Below are 19,521 nucleotides of genomic sequence, written 5' to 3'. Positions count from 1 at the left end.
ATTTTAATGCAATTAAAAAATGGGCAAAGGATTTTAAACATTTTTTTTAAAAAGATTTTATTTATTTTTTTGACAGAGACATGGCAAGAGAGGAAACAGAAGCAGGGGGAGTAGGAGAGGGAGAAGCAGGCTTCCCACTGAGCAGGGAGCGGGGCTCGATCCCAGGACCCTGGGATCATGACCTGAGCTGAAGGCAGATGCTTAACAACTGAGCCACCCAGGCACACCAGGACTTTAGACATTTTTCTGCAGAATACATACAAATGGCCAATCAATATATGAAAAGATGCTCAATATCACTAATCATCAGGTAAATGCAAATAAAAAACAACAATGAGGTATTACCACACACCTGATAGGATGATTTTTATTTTAAAAAAGAACAAAAGATAACAAATTTTTGTGAGGATGTGGAGAAATTGGAACCCGTGAACATTGTTGATGGGGACGTGACTTGTTGAAGTCACTATGGAAACCGTTGTGGAGTTTACTCAAAAAGCTGTATGATTCAGCAATCTAGGTAAATAGTCAAGGGAATTGAAATCAGGATCTTAAAGATATATCTGTACCCTGATGTTCATTGTAGCATTATTCACGAATGCCAACAGAGAAGCAACCTGATTGTCCAATGGATAAAGAAATTGTGGTATACATACAATGCAATAATATTCATCCTTAAAAAGGAAGCATATCTTCCCATTTGGGGATATGGATGAATCCAGAGAAAATTTTGTTAAGTGAGATAAGCCAGGCACAGAAGGACAAATACTATATGATGCCCCTTATATGAGAAATCTAAAATAGTTAAACTCATAGAATCAGGGAATGGAATGGTTGTCTCTAGATGCTGGGGATAAGAGAAAATGGGAAGTATTAGTTAAAAGGTATAACATTTCAATTATACAAGATGACTAAGTCCTACAGATCTATATGGCATAGTGCGTATAGTTAATACTGTGTTGCATACTTAAAATTTTGCTAAGTGAAAATAGATACAATATAAACCTTATGTTAAGTGTTCTTATCACAAAAATAATATAATAAATAAGAAGGCAGGAAGAAACCTTTGGATGTGATGGATAGATTTATGATGTAGGTTGTGGTGATAGTTTCATGGGTGTATACTTATCTCCAAACTCACTGCATATATACCACTTGCGTACAGATTTTGTATGTCAACAAAGCAAACAAAACAAAGAACTGTCTCATAAGAGGGGTTTAGACTTAGTGCCTTTGTCCTTCTTAATGCTGATAATAGAAGAATTAGATAATTAATGCTGATAATAGAAGGCTACATTTCTAGGGGTGCATGGGTGGCTCAGTCAGTTAAGTGTCTGCCTTCTGCTGAGGTCATGATCCTGGGGTCCTGGGATCCAGCCCTGCATTGGGCTTCCTGCTCAGCGGGGAGCCTGCTTCTCCCTTTCCCACTCCCCCTGCTTGTGTTCCCTCATTTGCTGTCTCTCTCTCTCTCTCTCTGTCAAATAAATAAATAAAATATTAAAAAACAAACAAACAAACAAACAGAAAACCAAGAAAGCTATATTTCTAAACTACATTACTTTACCTCCTACAAATAAAATACCTATCCATGGATTACTTTTTAATGAGAAAGAAGATCCACAGGAGGACCAGTCATGTGATGAGCACTTACCGTTTCTTACAAAAGGTGACTGTTGAACTTATTCTTACTTAACTGTTCACCGTTCTTGTATAAGTATCTAGGTGCAAATTGGGATTTTAAAATTTGGATTTATCAGAGTTTATCTCTCCTAAAAACTTGGCAGGGGCTTCTGATTCCTCTCTCCCCCTCCTCTACTTTTTCCTTCTTTCACTATTCTTGCCATGATTATCATGAAACTCAAACATAAATTTAATCATAAAAAGGCAGTGGGATGTCTGAGTGGCTCAGTTGATTAAGGGTCTGCCTTCAGCTCAGGTTATGATCTTGGGTTCCTGGGACTGAGCCCTGTTTCGGGGCTCCCTGCTCAGCGGGGAGTCTGCTTCTCCCCTCACACTCTCTCCTGGTTTCTCTTTCTCTCTTTCTTTCTCTGTCTCCACCAAATAAAGAAACAAACAAGCAAGTAAATAAACAAAATCTTTTAAAAAATGCAGTAAATACAGGAGCCTGGGCATGTACTAAACTTGCATTTCCCAATAGCTATAGGTTTGAGATTTTCTACTCCTGTTTTGATACTCATACTTTGCATACATCTTTAATTGCAGCCCTCTCAAATCCTTTTCAAACAGGGAAAGCATCCTTTGTAAACTAACATATGCCTAGGATTTTCTAATTTCTATAGTCAGACTCTCAGTTTCATTCTTTGGGATTTTTAGCTTTCTTTTCTTTCTTTCTTAAAAAATTGTTTTTTTTATCCAAATGTAATTATCTTACAGTGCTATATTAGTTTCAGTTATATTAGTACATTATATTAGTACTTGTATATTAGTACCGTGTAATGATTCAGCGACTCTATCCATTTCTCTGTGCACATCATGGCACGTGTACTCTTAATCCCCTTTACCTAGTTCAACCATCCTCCTACCCTCTGCTCTCTGGCAATCACCTGTTTCTGTATTTAAGAGTCTGGTTTTTTGTCTGTCTCTCTTATTTCCTTTCTTTCTTTGTTCTGTGCCTTAAATTCCCTATGTGATACAGATAGACCAAGAAGGTGTAACGTTAAGTGAAATAAGTCAGAGAAAGACAAGCACCGTATGATTGCACTCATATGGGGTTTTTAGCTTTATAACTGTAACTCCCATTATTTGTGCTCTGCCCAAGTTGCCTCCGATTCTTCTACTTTCCCTCCTAGGTTGTGTGGGGGCTTTTTCTTCTAAGAGTTGGTGTCAGAGAGTCTTTTGGGGAACTGCTTTCTGGGGACTGGAGCGGGCACTGAGAGTTCACACCCTGCTGGGAGTTAATCTCTCTCCTGAGTGGCTCTTAGCCAATGGCTGATGAACGCCTAGCTCCTGTGCCTCCAGTCAGCACAAACTGACTTATAGTTTATACTGTAGAGCCTTGGGCTGAGGCTGAGGTTAAGGGTGATGGGGAAAGTGTAGCTGAACCTTCACATGAACTCACACCTTTCCATGGCCTCTTCACCTTCTTTGTCCTGTTTGCTTCATTCCCTTGCTGTTTACTCTTGGGAACACTTCCTTAATAAATTACCTACATATGAATTTTGCACTCAGCATTTGCTTACTTCTAATGAACCTAATCCAACTACTTATTGAGCTTGAATCTTTACAAACACACATACACCCCCCCCCCACGCACAATGTTGGAATGCTGACTGTAGAAATAAAAAGGAGTATTAATTATTTAAATTAATTAAAGCATAGAGATAGAGTAGAACTACATGACTATCCCAATCTTAGGGTCATTAATAACAAGTTCTTATTGGAGGAAGCAGACTTCTTTGGGATATTGTTAATAAAGACTTGATGCCTGCAGTGGGGAGATGAAGGCAAAGTGATGGTTTTGGAGTCCAGCAGGTCTCAGTACCACTCATTAGATGTACATAACACAGTATATCTGCGAGCCTTATTATTATTATTTTTTAATCTCTAAAGAAATACAGTACTTACCTTGTAGGGTCATTTAGATGATTAAAAGTTGGGACATGTTAGACAACTGTCTCAATGAGATGTTCATTCCACATGCATTACAGCTGTGGAGGAAACGTTATTTATAGTAAATAAGATTCTTAAATACAAAGAAGGGAAATCTCAGGGCAGACTGGGGTGAGACTTGTAAGATGCTAGGACAGTCTAAATGAGGAGAAAGATTAAAAAAAAGAATCATTGAACTATAGATTTCTCATAGTTGTTAATTAAAGGAAGGCAGGAGATGAAAATCAGGGGAAAGCAGATGTTAATAACTGTTCACTGTTGAATTCCCAGTATTTTACAGAATACCTATCATAGAGAAGGCTCTTCCTCTAGAACAGAATCCCACTGAATACAGTTAATAATTTGCTATATACACCTAATGCTCAAATTAACTTCAGAGTAAACCTTACAAAGCTCTTACTCCTCATGTGGATTCAGTCCACAAAACGTTTCCAAAACAACAACATTAAAGATTTCAGTGCCTTTATAGAGTGTCTAGTTAATGAGGCTTTGAAAATAACACTTTGGTTAGATACTAGGTTGTAAGGACCTTACCAGATCATTGTAGTCAATATCCTAGAGTCTGGAACTGGCTCTCCAGGTAACCAACAACTATAGAACACTACCCCAGCCAGGCCTATTTATGTCTGGACATGCTATTAGTTATAAAATAACATTATTAATAGGGGCTTACTTCAATTTAGTGGTTCTAAACAATAGAACATTTCTTTGTTTAAATCAGGTGGAAGAGAAGGGTGCTAAAAATATTGCCAAAGATATCAGTGGAAGAGTCAAGCTTGCTCATTTATAATCAGAGTGATTATTGAAAAGGATAATGGGAATGACAGTTATAAAACTGAGAAGCCCAATGAGAGAAGCTGTGAAATTATGACTAGAGCAGGGGAAAAAAAAAAAAGTTTTAGAAGCATTCAGTTCTGAGGACAGATTCACTGTGGAGATCAAAATAGTAGTGAATCGGATTCTGGACACATTTAATAGGAAAAGATGTTGATACTCTGTCACTCTCCCCTCCAAGTGAAACAGATGGCTCTATAGGGAGGGACTAGTTCTGGAAAATTCCACAGGAATTCATGACAGAGATTGGAGAAAGCGATCATGATCAAATCTCTAACCCCCTCCTTTCATTTAATTCATGGGGGCATAGTAACATTCATTCACTGTGTGGTTGTAGGAAATTTTAGAAAGGACATATGGCAAATTTTAAAAGGTAATATATCTAATCCAAAAGAACTGATTTAGTTCTTATAGATGAATGAGAATGGCAAAGAGGCAGCCTCTGGACATTTATGTGGATTAAATAACAAAGCTTTGGAAATAGTTGTAGGATGACTAAACTAGCCAGTAAGGAATTGCACTCTTGCATGAGGCAGTCATTCTACTGGGAGACGTTTTCTTGAATCTTTGCTAATTGCACTAAGCATTATGAGAATTACTACATTTCCCTTTGGAACACTTCTGTCCACAGTTAACTTTAAGAAGGAAGAAAAAGACCAACGAGTTAGAAAGCCAAGACAAAAGTTCAGAAGAATAGTAGTGGGTGATGGTTTAGTACAAACAATTTCCAAGTTTAGATATAGAGGGTACCAGAGTATGTTTTAGATACCATGCATTAGAATATCAACTTGCACATGTGGGGGGACATTGTTAACGTTTTCCTAGTTGAGAACAGATTAAAGAAAAGGAAAAGTTTCTGAGTCTTGTTAATTCAATAAAAAGGAAGAGCATGTGCATTCTGATAATGCAATATGAGATTGGCTATCATGTGTATAATTGTGGGTGTCATATGAAATTCACTTTCTTTAATTATGTGTATTCACTTTTCCTTAAAAATGAGAATTTGAAGCTTCCCCATACAAATGTATCTATGCTTCCCAATCACTTAATGTAAGAATGGCCCTCTAGTTGGGTTTTGAAATATAGAGAAAATCTTAACTGAATGTCATGACATTGCTTTCAAATTAAACATGTAAAAACTTTTAGATTTTTTGTTTTGGGAAATGCTTATACTGAGGGATGAAATAATTCATTTAGCTAGACAGAAAGCATACTCCCATCCTTCACTAAATTCGGTTTCAGAGAACATCGGTTTATATTGCATATACTTTGCAGAGTAAAACTATTAATCTTGTGCTACCATGAATTCATGTGTGTGCTGAGATGGCATTTCTGTAAGAGCTAGTAGTTTTGTAGTTGTGCCATGGAAAACATTGATTATGCATCACCAAGAATCAGCAGTAAAAACAAATGGTTAAACATGTTTTGGTCGAGATGAAAGCAACATAAATCCTTAATTTGACACTAGATTTATGAGCACAAAGTAAACAGAAGTTGGGCCTTTCTTCAACAAATAATGCTAAATGTTTGTTAATATCTGTGTGATGAAACACATTTATCTTCCGGTTATTGACCTGTTCACATTTTCTTTTCATATATTGTCCTCTAGAAGAAGGCACTTCTTCACTTTAAACTGACCGCTTACAAAAGTATTATGTGAAGGTTTCTCTGTGGACTAGGGTAGGTCAGTAATTAAATTTTCTTGAGTCAGTAGAGAAATTATAAAAAATAAAATCAAATGTTGTGAGTTTTTTTTCATAAAGTTTAGCTTATTCTATTAAAAAAAACAAACAACCCTGTCTTTTTATTCTAAGATTATGTCCTATTTACTTATGTGGTTTTAAATTTCCCTGTTACGAAATGATGGGGACAATAGGAAGTACTTAGATTTTTGCTTTTTAAATGTGTATACTTATTTGGCAAAAGAAAAGTTGACCATATGTTGGTCCTCGTTTAAACAAACAAACCGGTAATCAATAAATTTCATAAGTGGTGTAGATCAGACTTCACACAACTATAGCAGCTGTGAAAATACTGAAATAAGTTTACAATTACTATTAAATAACTGTTGCCCTACATGCCCGCCTTCTACCCACTTTGGCCACTCAGTATCCTTTCTTGGGACCCAGACCTTCTCACAAGTATTGAAAGGTTGATGCCTGTCTCAGCTGGAGTCATCAGGATACTATTTGCTCATAGTTTACCAGTTGTTAAATATTTTAAATAGAACCCATGGTAAAATCCAAATGCCTAGGAACCATTGGTATAAAAGGAGTATTGTTAACTGATTCCTTTAAGAAAAACAAAAAACACCTCTCAGCCATGGAATCCCTTAAGAACTGAGTTCAAGACATTCTGGCAACTCGTAGTTTGATTAATGCAAGCATAGGGTTGTTTTTCTTCCTTCGTAGAGCGTGCGGTATAAAAATCTCCATAAACATAAACAGGGCTTTATGCTTCCTAGGCATCAGTAGTTACAGGATGAGAAAGAGTGGGAAGACCTTAGAAGCTTCACGGGAGAGAGAAAATGATGGACCTCCTGCATCTCTTTTCTCTTCTCAAAGTTCTTCCTTCAGTAAGAGAGATGGGATCTGTGCAACTAGGAAGAAAAAAATCCGGTGACTGAAAAAACATGCTGCTTTGACAAACAGCAAGCTTTAAGTCAAAAAGATGAGGACAAATACCTAAAAAGACTTGAAACATTAAGCAAAGTGAGTCGGGGCCAAGTTTAAAATCTTGTTTTGAATGTATTAGATCACATTAAACAAAATTAAAAGAACCCCAAACCCCAAACCCCCTCTCTCTTTGTTCTCAGATGCTTGTCTTCTAAGCGAAAGACAGGAGGAACAGAGTGAGTAGTTAACGTCATGGACCTTTTGAGCAGCTGTCCCACTAAACTTCAGAGACAGCACCTCCCCATTGCTGCAATCAGGTGACCATAGCTGGTACTGCCCCTGCGCGTTTAAGCTGCAGAAACACTTTAAAAAGAGTCAAATAACCCTCTTTGGGGTCGGAATCGCCAAAATGGGTGATGTTCTTACATGAATAATATTGTCATTTGAAATCTAAACTTTATTTCTCTGCACTTTGAAACAAAGTGAAGCTAGTTATCTTCATTTTGCTTCTCTTATTTCTTGAAACTCTGCCAGTATAGCTGCAGAAGAAAAGAGATGCACCAATAGTTCTCTATTATAAAAATACATAAATAGGAGCACCTGGGTGGCTCAGTGGGTTGAGGCCTCTGCCTTCGGCTCAGGTCATGGTCCCAGGGTCCTGGGATCGAGCCCCGCATTGGCCTCTCTGCTTGGCAGGGAGACTGCTTCCCCCTCTCTCTGCCTGCCTCTCTGCCTACTTGTGATCTCTGCCTGTCAAATAAATAAATAAATCTTTATAAAAATACATAAATAAAACATTTGGATGCCACAGAGGTTTAAAGTATTGATGAGATGGGTTATATGATATGGTTTAAGGTTTTAATATTAATTATCTTCCAAGAGAGGTCTGGGATGGGGAGGGTTAATGGGCACACTGAAAGGAGCAGAGAAAATGCCACTGCAGGTGTTTGCTTTAATGGGGTGTTGATGGAAAGCCAAGGGCACGTAAGTAGGGAAATGAGTGAAAGGGAGAAAGTGTTGAAGTGGTTTGTGTAAAACACAGGTCTGTGACAATCTAAAGCTCTAATGCCTGGAATTGCTCTGGTTTTTCTTGTTTCAGAACGCTGCTTCGCTAACTTTTGTATAAGCCCAATTACCTTCTTGTAAGGACAGGGCAATCAGAGTAGAAATTTCAGAAAAAGGGTTACTTAAGCACACATAGAAAGCAACACATTCTTTAAATTCATTTCACAAATTTGGCAGGTAAAATGAGTTATTTCTCTAGGTTTTCCGTATATGCTTTTTTCCCCCTAAAGATTTTATTTATTTATTCGAGAGAGAGAGAGAGAGAGCGCGAGCGAGCGCGCACAAGCAGGGGGAATGGCAGGCGAGGGAGAAGCAGACTCCCTGCTGAGCAAGGAACCTGACTTGGGACTCAATCCTGGGACCCTGGGATCATGAACTGAGCTGAAGGCAGATGCTTGACTGACTGAGCTACTCTTGTGTCCCTTTTTCATCTGCCTTTTTTTTTTTAAAAAAAAAAAAACCTTATATATTAGGACATTTATAAAATATGCATATACAGTAGTATGGAGACTAATCTAATGATGAACTCCTATTTATCCAGCTTCAAAATTATCAGCTCCCCCAACTTTCTGCTCCTCTCTCTCCCCCAGATTATTTTGCAGCAAATTCCAGACATTATATCATGTCAGCTATTAATATTTCAATATACATCTCTAAATAATAAATATTCTTTTGAAATATGTCTATAACTCCATTGTCATACCAAAAGTGCTATATTATACAATAAATAATTTCTTAATAACATATCCAGTTAATGTTTAAAAGTTTATTTCATTTTTATATGTGCTACTGAAGCGAGCACAAGTTTATCTCATTTTTAAAAGATGGTTTGTATGATAGAAATAATGGACCTCCCCCAAAGCATCCCATCTATTGCAGTTGGTTAGTGTGTCTCTCAATCTGTAGGATTCCTCTTTCTGATTTATTTTCTTCTTGCCTTTTTTTTTTTTTCTTTTTTGGTGGTTGTTTTAGCAACTGGGCTCTTTGTAGACAGGGTAGATTTTGTTGATTACATCCTTGAGATGTTGTTTACATGTTGCTGTGATCTTCTGTCTTCCATAAATTGTTGCTTTTAAATTTGTTACTTTTTTTGAGACTACTTCATAGATGTTATTGTTTACTTTCCTAAGGATGTACAAAATGTGTCTACTTGTTTCTCATTTGTCTGTGCCATGTTCGCAGTCACTGAAGGCCTTTACTTAGATCTCCATTGTTTTTGTTCCTTCTTATCATCAAATATTTGGCTACCCTGACATACAGTTCATTAAGTCAAGGAAGAAAAATTGCTTGACTCCATCCCTTTAGTAATTACCGTTTTCCAAATAACAGATTGGTTCCTTAGCATCCTCTAAGGAAGAAAAGTGGTATTTTCAAATTACATTTTTAGTATCATTGTAAACTCACAGATTAAACACACTTAATACATTTCGATCCACGGTGTTAACAATCCTTACTTAGAGTCAGCAGCCCTTAGAATTGGACTGAAATGTTGGCTCTCCCCTGGGTCTCTGGCCTGCTGGTCTACCCTATAGACTATTTTTGGATTTACCAGTCTCCATAATTGTATAAGCCAGTTCCTTAAAATAAATTCCACCCATTTCACACCCTACTGGTTCTGTTTAGCAGAACCCCAACTTACACAATTGTTCAACAAACTTTATGTTAATTCAGTGGAGTTTTTCTGAGTGTCTATTCTGTTTAAGACATTTCTTTAGGTGCTGAATATACAACAGAGAAGAAAATAGGCAAAAAAAAAAATTGACCTCATGGATTTTAGATTTTACTCTTTTGATTGAATAGTTCTTTCCTTAAAATGCTTTGATTCATCACTTTTTTATTATTTTTGCTAGTTTTGTTCAGTATTTTAGTTCTACATATTACACATATAATTATTGTAATAATTATTTTGCAAAACTCCTCAATATGTGTTTAATTCACCCAATTTATTTGCCTACTATTTCCACTGCACATCAAACCATTTTTCTGGAGTAGCTTTTCTTTTTCCTGGAAGTACAATATTCTAGAAGTTCTTTTATTTTTTATCTATTTATTTTTAGATTTTATTTTTTAATTTTTAAAAATTTTTATTTAAATTTTGCTTAGTTGACATTTAGTGTAATATTGGTTTCAGGAGTGGAATTTAGTTATTCATCACTTACCTATAATACCCAGTGCCCATCATAACATGTTAGAAATTCTTTTAGTAAGGATCTGTGGGTAGTAAATTATTTGGCCTTTATTTAATCTGAAAATATTTTATCCTCATTCATTCTCTGAAGTTTTGCTATGTGAATAACTTTGGGTTTAGAGTTTTCTTCTTTCAAAATAGTTAAGTTACATTTGTACTGGATTTCAAGTTTTAAAAAATGGTTAATTATCTGTCTTTACTCTGACTACTTTCAAGACCTCTTTGTCTTAATGTTGCACTATGAATTATCTAAGTGTATACTTAGATTTAGATTTCTATCTCTTGGGCATAATTTCTGCATCATGAATCTGATGTTTCATGACTTTCTTTTAGTTTGCAAAATTATCAGCTTTAGCGTTTGGAATATTGCTTCTACCTCTTCCTCTCTTTTCCTCCTGCAACTCTGATTAGACCTATCCTACACTTCTCTCCTTTATCTTCTCAGTATCCTAAAGCATCTTTCATATGTTGCATCTCTTTACCTCCCCATTTTATATTCTGCAGACTTTGTGTGGCCCAAGTGGCCCAAAGCTCAAGGCTTTTCAAATAGCACAAGTTGCAAGACACCACTAGAAAATGATGGACTTGTGGTTACAAAATTTTAGGGGAAGTATTCTTTCCCTCCTCCTGCCTCCAAGTTTGCATCCTGTCCTTTTTTGTGAGGTGGGTTTATTCCTAGCTTAGCCTATTTCTGTTTTCTGTAACTATTTCTGTATCTGTTCTGTGCGTGTGTGTGTGTATGTGTGTATGTGTTTATGTGATATCCTGTTAGACTTACAAACATAGCTAGGCTCTGCCTTTTTTCTGTTGTCCAAAAGTCCTAAGTGAGGGCTGACAATAAGATCTAAGTGTTAGACCCCAGTGAAGCAACATGTCTATCTCCTCAGGAACTTACATTCTATATAGGAAACCACTCCACTGGAGAATTCAGAGTCAGTAACAAATTTTAAATAAGTAAATCTCTTGATTCTACTGTCTTAATAAATTATGTATAATATAAAACTTTCACAGCTATTAAATTAAATAGCATGAAGTAAACCATACAGATAAGTATCTTACTTCCCCAGTGGATCATCGTCAAAGCCCATTTAGATGTGCACATTTTGCTTTACAAAATGGAACTTCAAAAACAATTTTAAGCAAAGGAAATGCCATGATTAAATAGGGATTTCAATGAGGAAAGGAGGAGTTTGGATTAGAGCAGCAGTTCTCAGCCTTGGTTGCCTAATAGGAATGTATTGATAGCTTTAATACAGTTTTGATACCTCAGATATTTAATTTAACCAACCTGGGTTGGGGTCTGGGCATCACAATTATTTTCTAAAGCAACTCCCCCCAGGTAATACTATTTTCAAGCCAGTGTTCAGAAGTATAGAGCTAAAGCAATATAAATGGAGAGAAGGATTTAAACTTGAAAGATAATTTTACGACAAAATTTTATGACCCGATGACCATGGGATGTGAGAAATAAAAGTTGATCCTGAGAATTTTAGATCAGATGACTGAAAACATGCTAGCTACCTTTGTGTTACTATATGTTAGGCCAAGTGCTAGCTGTGTGTTAATTAATTTAATCTTCATAGTTGTGTCAGAGATGGTTGCCTGTTCACTAAACTCTTTTCTTTTTCTTCTTATACATAGAGCTGGACTACATTTCCCAAACCTTTTTCACAATTAGGCCATGGCGTTGAGTTTTGCCTATAGAAATATGTGCAGGCAGATTGATACGTAGCATTGCAAGTCTGACCCATTTAAAACAAGAAAAAACCTGGCTTTCTCTTTTACTTTCTATCATCCAGTTGAGGCTGTGCCCATGTTGTGTAATGTGTGGCATCTTTCCCTTCTTTCCTGAGTCCCTGAGTGAATATATAGAGAAGAGCAGAGTATAACAACTTTTATTTCCCTGTCATTGAAAGTGAGGGAAGAGACTAAAATTTTGTTATATTAAGCCACTGAAATTTTTGGGTTTATCTGTTAAAGCAGCTAATGTTACCTTAATAATTCTACAAGATAAGTACTATTATTAGCCTTATTTTAATGATGTATCTGTGTGGAGGATGAGGTATGGATGTGCTCCTTCTCCCTTGCTTTTGATCTTGACCTCCTCCTGTCTCATGGCTGCCATGATAGCAATCTGCTTCTTATCATGCGTGGCTGCCCTTCTATCCCTATTGGGTAAATTTGAGGAGGCTGAAGCTGAAGTCATCAGGGCTGGAAAGCCCAAGGAAGCAGTCCTCATGTGAGTTACCCGTAAATTCCTTACTTCCATCTATATAGCATTTATAGCGGGATAAGTAGGGTTTGTGGAAAGATTTTTGAGATGCCTGTATTGCACTCCAGTGGAGGTACTTATAGGTGTGAAATTGGTGGCCAGTGTGATAAATTCATTCATAAACCATCAACATACAGGTGATTGTTGAAGCCATGGAATTGATCTCTTGAGGAGACAAAGCAGAGAATAAAGGAAGTACACTAATGGTAAAGTTTAATTGCTAACAATATTTAAGAAGAGAATCTGGTGTGGGAGACTAAGAAGAAAAGTCAGAGAGGTTAGAAAAAATGGGATGAAGTATTGTCAAGAAAATCAAGAGAAGAGATATCTTTAAAATGGATGGCTTATCAGTAGTGACAAAAGATACAGAGTTCAGTGAGCTAAAAACCAAAGAAAAGGCCATTTATCCAATTAGGTGGTAAATGCTGACCTTTAAGAAAGCCTTCTCAAGAGGTTGGAATGATTGGAAGTTAGATTGAAATGGTTTGACATGTGACTGAGAAGTGAAAATTTGTGGGCAGTACATGTACATTACCTTTTCAAGATATTTGGCAATAAGGAAAAAGGTATTGTATAGAATAAGCATTTTTATCCTTGAATCAGCTGAACACTAGAAAAAAGTGAGCATTGGGACAGCAGGGAATGTGTGAGACCAGTTCCTTTCCTGTGAGAAGTTTCTGCTCTTAGGGAAAAATAAATGAGTCATCATTATCATTTACCTCAATAATATTTACAAGTAAATATTAAATGGAAATGGGACTATGTGTGAAAAAGTTAGTACTTTGAAGACAGGGTGATGGTTTAAAGTTATTTTGTAAAATTAGAGAGGTAGATTGAAACAAAGTGACATTATAAGAACCAAGTTTAGGAATTAAAAAATAATATGGAGAGCATAATTCTGTTGGAAAATGGGGAATAAAGAAATATGTTCCAGAAGAACAGGAAAGAAACGAACTTGGAGATGAATCAGACATGAGGATGAGTTGCTAACAGAGTAATGATATACAAATATGATTCATATTTAATGAACAGGGAGGGAAATCCCAGTTCCTTTTTGTGTTTAATTCTTCTCGGGCAGGAATACTGTATTTATATTGAGGCTCCATGAATTAAGAGTACTGCAGAGAAGCTGAAGAGTTCCATAAGGAATTATATACCTAGGGAATTGTTCACATTTGGAAAGTTGAAAGGAAATGGGCATATTTAACATTTAAAAAACAACCCTGGGGAGTGATTTCAACATGTAGATAAAGTTCTGCAATTAAATTAAGTGTGGTAGTAAAAAAAAAAAGGAAGAATAACCTGTCCCACAAAATCGTTATGTTGGAGGTAGGATAGAGAAATGTATTAGAGGGGCCAATGTGGGAACGTGGAGTCTGATGGGGCTGACAAGGATGCACCACCACGAAAGCCACTGTGAAACTGGGAGGGAGGTTCATGCATGTCAAAATGTGAGTAGCAGGTTGAGTTGTCACAAGCAGTCCAGGGAGACAAGGCATGGGCAAGAGCGGGGTTTGTATTCTAGGTCTGGAAGGATGTATTCAGAGATCAGAGAGTTAGGGCTCTATTTTACAGAGGAAGGTGGATACGGCAAAAGCAAAATGTTGGGTCAAGACGTGGAACCACCAAAGTTGAAAGTATCCAAGCTAGAGGAGGACTGACTTGGAGCTGAGTGAAGCATCTTCCCAGCCTCTGAGAAGAACCCTAGCATGTGTTGCATTGATTGTATATTCTTGTAAAGTTTGCAAAAGCAAGATTGTTTTGGAATTTTGCTGTTGTTGATGTTGTTGTGAAAATGACCATCTTTTCCCAAATTATACATGTTGAGCCTCGCTGTCTCTATCTTGGCATTAGGTTTAAGGCACAAATATCAATAAAAAGAATTGTCGTTTTGCCTCAGACTAGGGGCTTCTGTATTTCCTTTGTTGATAGTTATTAGAGAGCAAACTTAGCCAGACAACTGAAAGTGGCTGGAAAGAGGAGTAGCTAAGTAGGTCATTTTCCATGAGCTTAGATAAAATTAATGTGGTCGGAAGAGAGCAAGTCAAGGCCATCTTCAAATAGGGGTGTGTGTGTGTGTGTGTGTGTGTGTGTGTGTGTGTGTGTGTGTATAGTACAGACTATTTGGTGTTTGGGATTTGGTTCTCTTGAAATTACGTGTTATTATCTTTTGCTCTTTTCTTCTATTGAGTTGTTTCTCTTTTTCTTTTCAAATATATGTATTTTTGTATGCTATTTGGTACTAGGGATATGAACTCAGAATTATATCTTCCCTCCTAGATTAGGAGCTCCATGAGGGCAGGGTTATTTCTTATTTAGATTCTAGTTACATTGAAGAGAGCCAGTGCACAATAAATGAAGCTTTTAGGTTTTCTAATAGTTCTGCCACTGAACTAGGAATGGGGATAGGCAATGACAGATTTCCCTGAGGAGCTGAGGCATGGGCATGCAAAAATGTGAAATTTGAAATAATCTGAGCAAATTTGATAAAATCCCTGTATATCCTTACCCCACAGTACCTATATTTTAAAATAATTTCTAAGCTCATTGAAATAACTTTGAATGTATCCTATTTTTAAAGCAGAAATTGTCAAGATTAAAAGGAGGCATCATCTAAATCAATCTTTTTAATTTCCTAGAATGTGGGAAAATTGTTTGAAGATATTTATTTGATACTAATATGTTGAATTAGTTTTCACTCATTCATCTAACAGATACTTTTTTAAAAAATATTTTATTTATTTATTTGACAGAGATCACAAGTAGGCAGAGAGGCAGGCAGAGAGAGAGGGAGAAGCAGGCTCCCTGCTGAGTAGAGAGCCTGATTCGGTCCTTGATCATAGGACCCTGAGATCATGACATGAGCCGAAGGCAGAGGCTTTAACTCACTGAGCCACCCAGGAGCCCCTAACAGATACTTTAAGGACAGATACTTTTAAGCACAGAATACATACTCAGTTATGGACCAAGGTTTGGGGTTACATTGATAACAAGGGCATGATCTGTGCTTTATTGAGGCTTCAGTCAGGTGTGTGTTAATCAAAATGTTCATGATGTTTGAAATTATATATAAGTTGGAAATTAATGTTCCTAGGCACCATATAACAGTGGAAGCTCATCTAGATCTGTGTGTATTCAGAGGTAGGGGATGTTCAGGAAAGGCTTCTCAGATGAGGTGATCCCAGAGCTAAGGTTGAGGATGGCTAAGAGATCCTGTTGGTAAAGTAGCATGGAAGGAGATGGAGGGATTAGTTTATTTATTTATTTTTTAAAGATTTTATTTATTTATTTGACAGAGAGAGATCACAAGTAGGCAGAGAGGCAGACAGAGAGAGAGGAAGGGAATCAGGCTCCCTGCTGGGCAGAGAGCCTGATGCAGGGCCCAATCCCAGGACCCTGAGATCATGACCTGAGCCGAAGGCAGAGGCTTAACCCACTGAGCCACCCAGGCACCCCATGGAGGGACTAGTTTAAAAAAAAAGAAAGAAAGAAAGAAAAGTTTATGGAGAGAAAACGCAATTGTCAAAATGCTTGATGCAAAAACCAGAAAAAAACTGGTAGAAAAATTGGGATGTCTGAAGTGAAAACAAAGGAAAGATTGATATATGGTGAGGATAGAGATGGAGGAAGGGGCTGGACCATACAGGACATTATATATCATGACAGGAGTTGTGGCTTCTTCTTAAAACAATGAAAAGCCATGAAAAATATTTAATATAGGATATCATGTAATCAGATCTGGGTTTTTGCAAAAGTCATTCTGGCTCTATTGTATGGAAAGGATCAGAGGAGCTAAAATGCATAGAGGAAGAACAGTGGGAAGCTACTGCAGTGGTTCCAGGAGGAGAGATGGTAGTTACATATGGTGGTGTCATTGGAGACAGAAGGAAGTGGGCAATTTTAGGGCATCTTAGAGGTAAAAAAGATATTTTTTGTAATGGATTACATATAAACAGGGTGAAAGGGTGGTATCAAGTTGACTTCTAGGATTATCGCCTATACAAAATAATATATCAGGTATTATATATATATCAGCGGTGGGGTATGTGAGTCGGGTTCAAAGGGTAGGTTGATCCTAGAGATCTGAATTTTTCTCTGGATACTTAGCTGTGAATGATATTCCCTTACAAAAACATGAGAAGAACATGTAGGAGCAAGCCTTAAGAACTCTAAAATTTAATGATGGTTAGAAAAGGATGAATCTGAATATGAGATGTAGCGAGATAATACCAGGTGAATCTTTTCCTTGGAAGCCAAGGAAAGGCAGTGTTTCTAGAATGAGGTAATAGGCAACATAGTCAAAGGCTGCTAAGAGGTCTGGTAACATGAGCAATAAAAACATTGATTTTAGTAATGCGAGATCACTTGTGACTCAAGAGAAAGCTGTTTTAGTTAAGTGACTATTTGGAAAGGACTGAACAGAGAAGTGAGTGGAAGTTAAGAAGAGATAAGTGGAGTCATCTCTGAGAAGACAGTTGGCTATGTAGAGAGAGAAAGGGGAAGCTAGGGCAGCAGAATATGAGAGATAAAGTTGAACTTTTGTTTGTGAATGTCAGCTGGGATCTCCTGTGTAGTTAATGGTTCAGAAATTTATATTTTTTAGGTAGGACTTGAAGAATAATTTTGGTATTTGAATAATAATGGAAATTTATAGTCAAAGTGTAATTTGCTCTACGTTATATTCCTGGTAATAGCTGTTATTTGTTTATGTCATTGTCTTTAGATTAGAATATTCTTTTACCATGAGAATATACAGTCTACTTAACAATAAGGCCATGGGTTTATGTGACAATTTCAAGTCCACAGAGGGCATTGAACAGCAAGGGTTGCCTATTCCTTGATGTTGCCCTGCATTGCAATAAGAACGCTTTGTGCACTGGGATTGACTGGGTTTATGCTGCACTGGAAAGGATGGTGCTGGAGCAGGCACACTCATAAGAGAAATAAATGCAAAAGACCATACAATGCAAGGAAGATGTCTAGAGAAGATTGCTCTTTTATATTCTGAGATGGTAGTGAAGATGTGGCAGTAGAAGTAGGAAGAATCTTTCATTTGGGGACTGCTCCGAAAGTGCCTGTGTAATCTTGTACATTTGAGCTATGAAATATTGTACACATTTTATTTATCATCATAAATGAGGACTACAGTATTTATTGAGGGAGGTTCAGAGTGTTCAACTCATGACAGATAATTTACTCATGTGGTATTATGTACACATTACCGGTAGTGTCAAAGATTAGAATTTACCCTTGAAATATTTAAATATGTCTAAATTTAAATATATAAATCATGCATACGGCAGGCAGTAGGACATGAAAGCATGGTGAAGACCATAGACTTCTTGAGTTTACCATTAGGGTTTAACATGGGCAAGGGTTTTACATTTTTGAGTCTCGGTTTCCTTATCTGTCTTAGGGGGATGTTAATAATAGTAAATAATAGTACCTTCCTTGTAGGGTAGTTGTGAGAATTAAATGAGGTTACACTTTTGAAGCAGGAAGCACTGGTTCATATTAGCAATTATTATGAGTGCTTTTAAGCCTCTTTACAACCTAAAATTCAGCTTCTCAAACTGATAAAACTGGGTGCATTGTGCCAGAGTGTACTAGAAGCCACAAGATAAATCTAGGATATCTTCCTGAAGTGCACGTTTTCTTAATATTTACTATCTTTTTTTTTTTTTTTAACAGAGAGTGAAAATGCGAGAGAGTATGTGCATGAGTGGAGGGTGGGGAGACGGGGAGGGAAAAGCAGAGGGAAAGGGAGAGAGAGAATCTTAAGCAGACTCTGTGCTGAGTGTGGAGCCTGACACAGGGCTCGATCTCACGAACCTGAGATCATGACCTGAGCCGAAATCAAGAGTCGGACATCTAACTGACTGACCCACCCAGGCGCCCTGATATTTACTACATTTTTATATTTTTACGTGAAGTATAAAAACATTGAATTTTCTTAGAGGAAGAGAAGGCGTCAAAGAAAGATGCTGTCCTTGGTGAGTGTGTGAGGATTGAGGGAATGTGCATCCATCCATTCGTTTCTGTGGCCTGTGGTTCCTTAGTGGCAAAAGCCGTGGCTTTGGTTGGAAGATACAGCAGCAAAGGCACTTCTTGTTTAACCAGCAATTTTGGTAGAATAAAAATCAAGAGGATTACATGGATTCATCTGTGCAAATCCTGAAATGATTTTCTGGATTTGGGAAGAAACTTGACATGTTTTAAACTAGCACTTCAACTAAGAAATGTTCTCAGGATCTTGCTGTTTTAAGTAATCGAAAACACTGTCAACTCATTGCTTCTGAAAGTAGCAAACTAAGATATTTTTAGAGACACTAAAATATAATGTCTTGCATTACTTTTGGTAAACATCTCGATTCCCTTATTTACTGTGAGTAAAAGAATTTGGCAAATTTTCAATTCTAACGTACAGAATTCTTAGAGAATATACTGTATGTTTTCTCCCAATTTTATAGATTTGCCAAAACCTAGATATATACATCCATATTAACATTTGGGTGTTAATTTAAAAGACAAATTTGATTAAAACATAGGCAGAAAGACAAGGTAGATGTATACAAACAGAGCAGATTTTATGTCATCTTTTCGCATGTGGTTTCTGTATGGGTAGCTTCAGATTTAACTTTCTTAATCTTTTGAGAGAAAATTGGAGACAATAAGTTGGAGTAGTTGATTTTTTCAACTACTTCAAATAAGTTGATTTTTTCTTTGGGGTTTGGTGAGACAAAGCCTCTTGTTTGGGAGAATCCCTTTCTTTATCCTTTGTCTAATTCAAAGCCCGCTTTCGCTATTGCTTCCCCCATGAAGCCTCTAGACCATCTACCCACCAGAATTAATTATATCTTCACCTGTGCAACATTCTATGTTCACTAAAGTACAGAGCAGTGATTTCCTTACACATC

This window comes from Enhydra lutris, unplaced genomic scaffold, assembly GCF_002288905.1.
Source record: "Enhydra lutris kenyoni isolate GAN:26980312 unplaced genomic scaffold, ASM228890v2 scaffoldscaffold59, whole genome shotgun sequence".
NCBI lineage: Eukaryota > Metazoa > Chordata > Mammalia > Carnivora > Mustelidae > Enhydra > Enhydra lutris.
The sequence above is the reverse complement of the archived record's forward strand: the minus strand, read 5'-3'. Positions refer to the sequence as shown.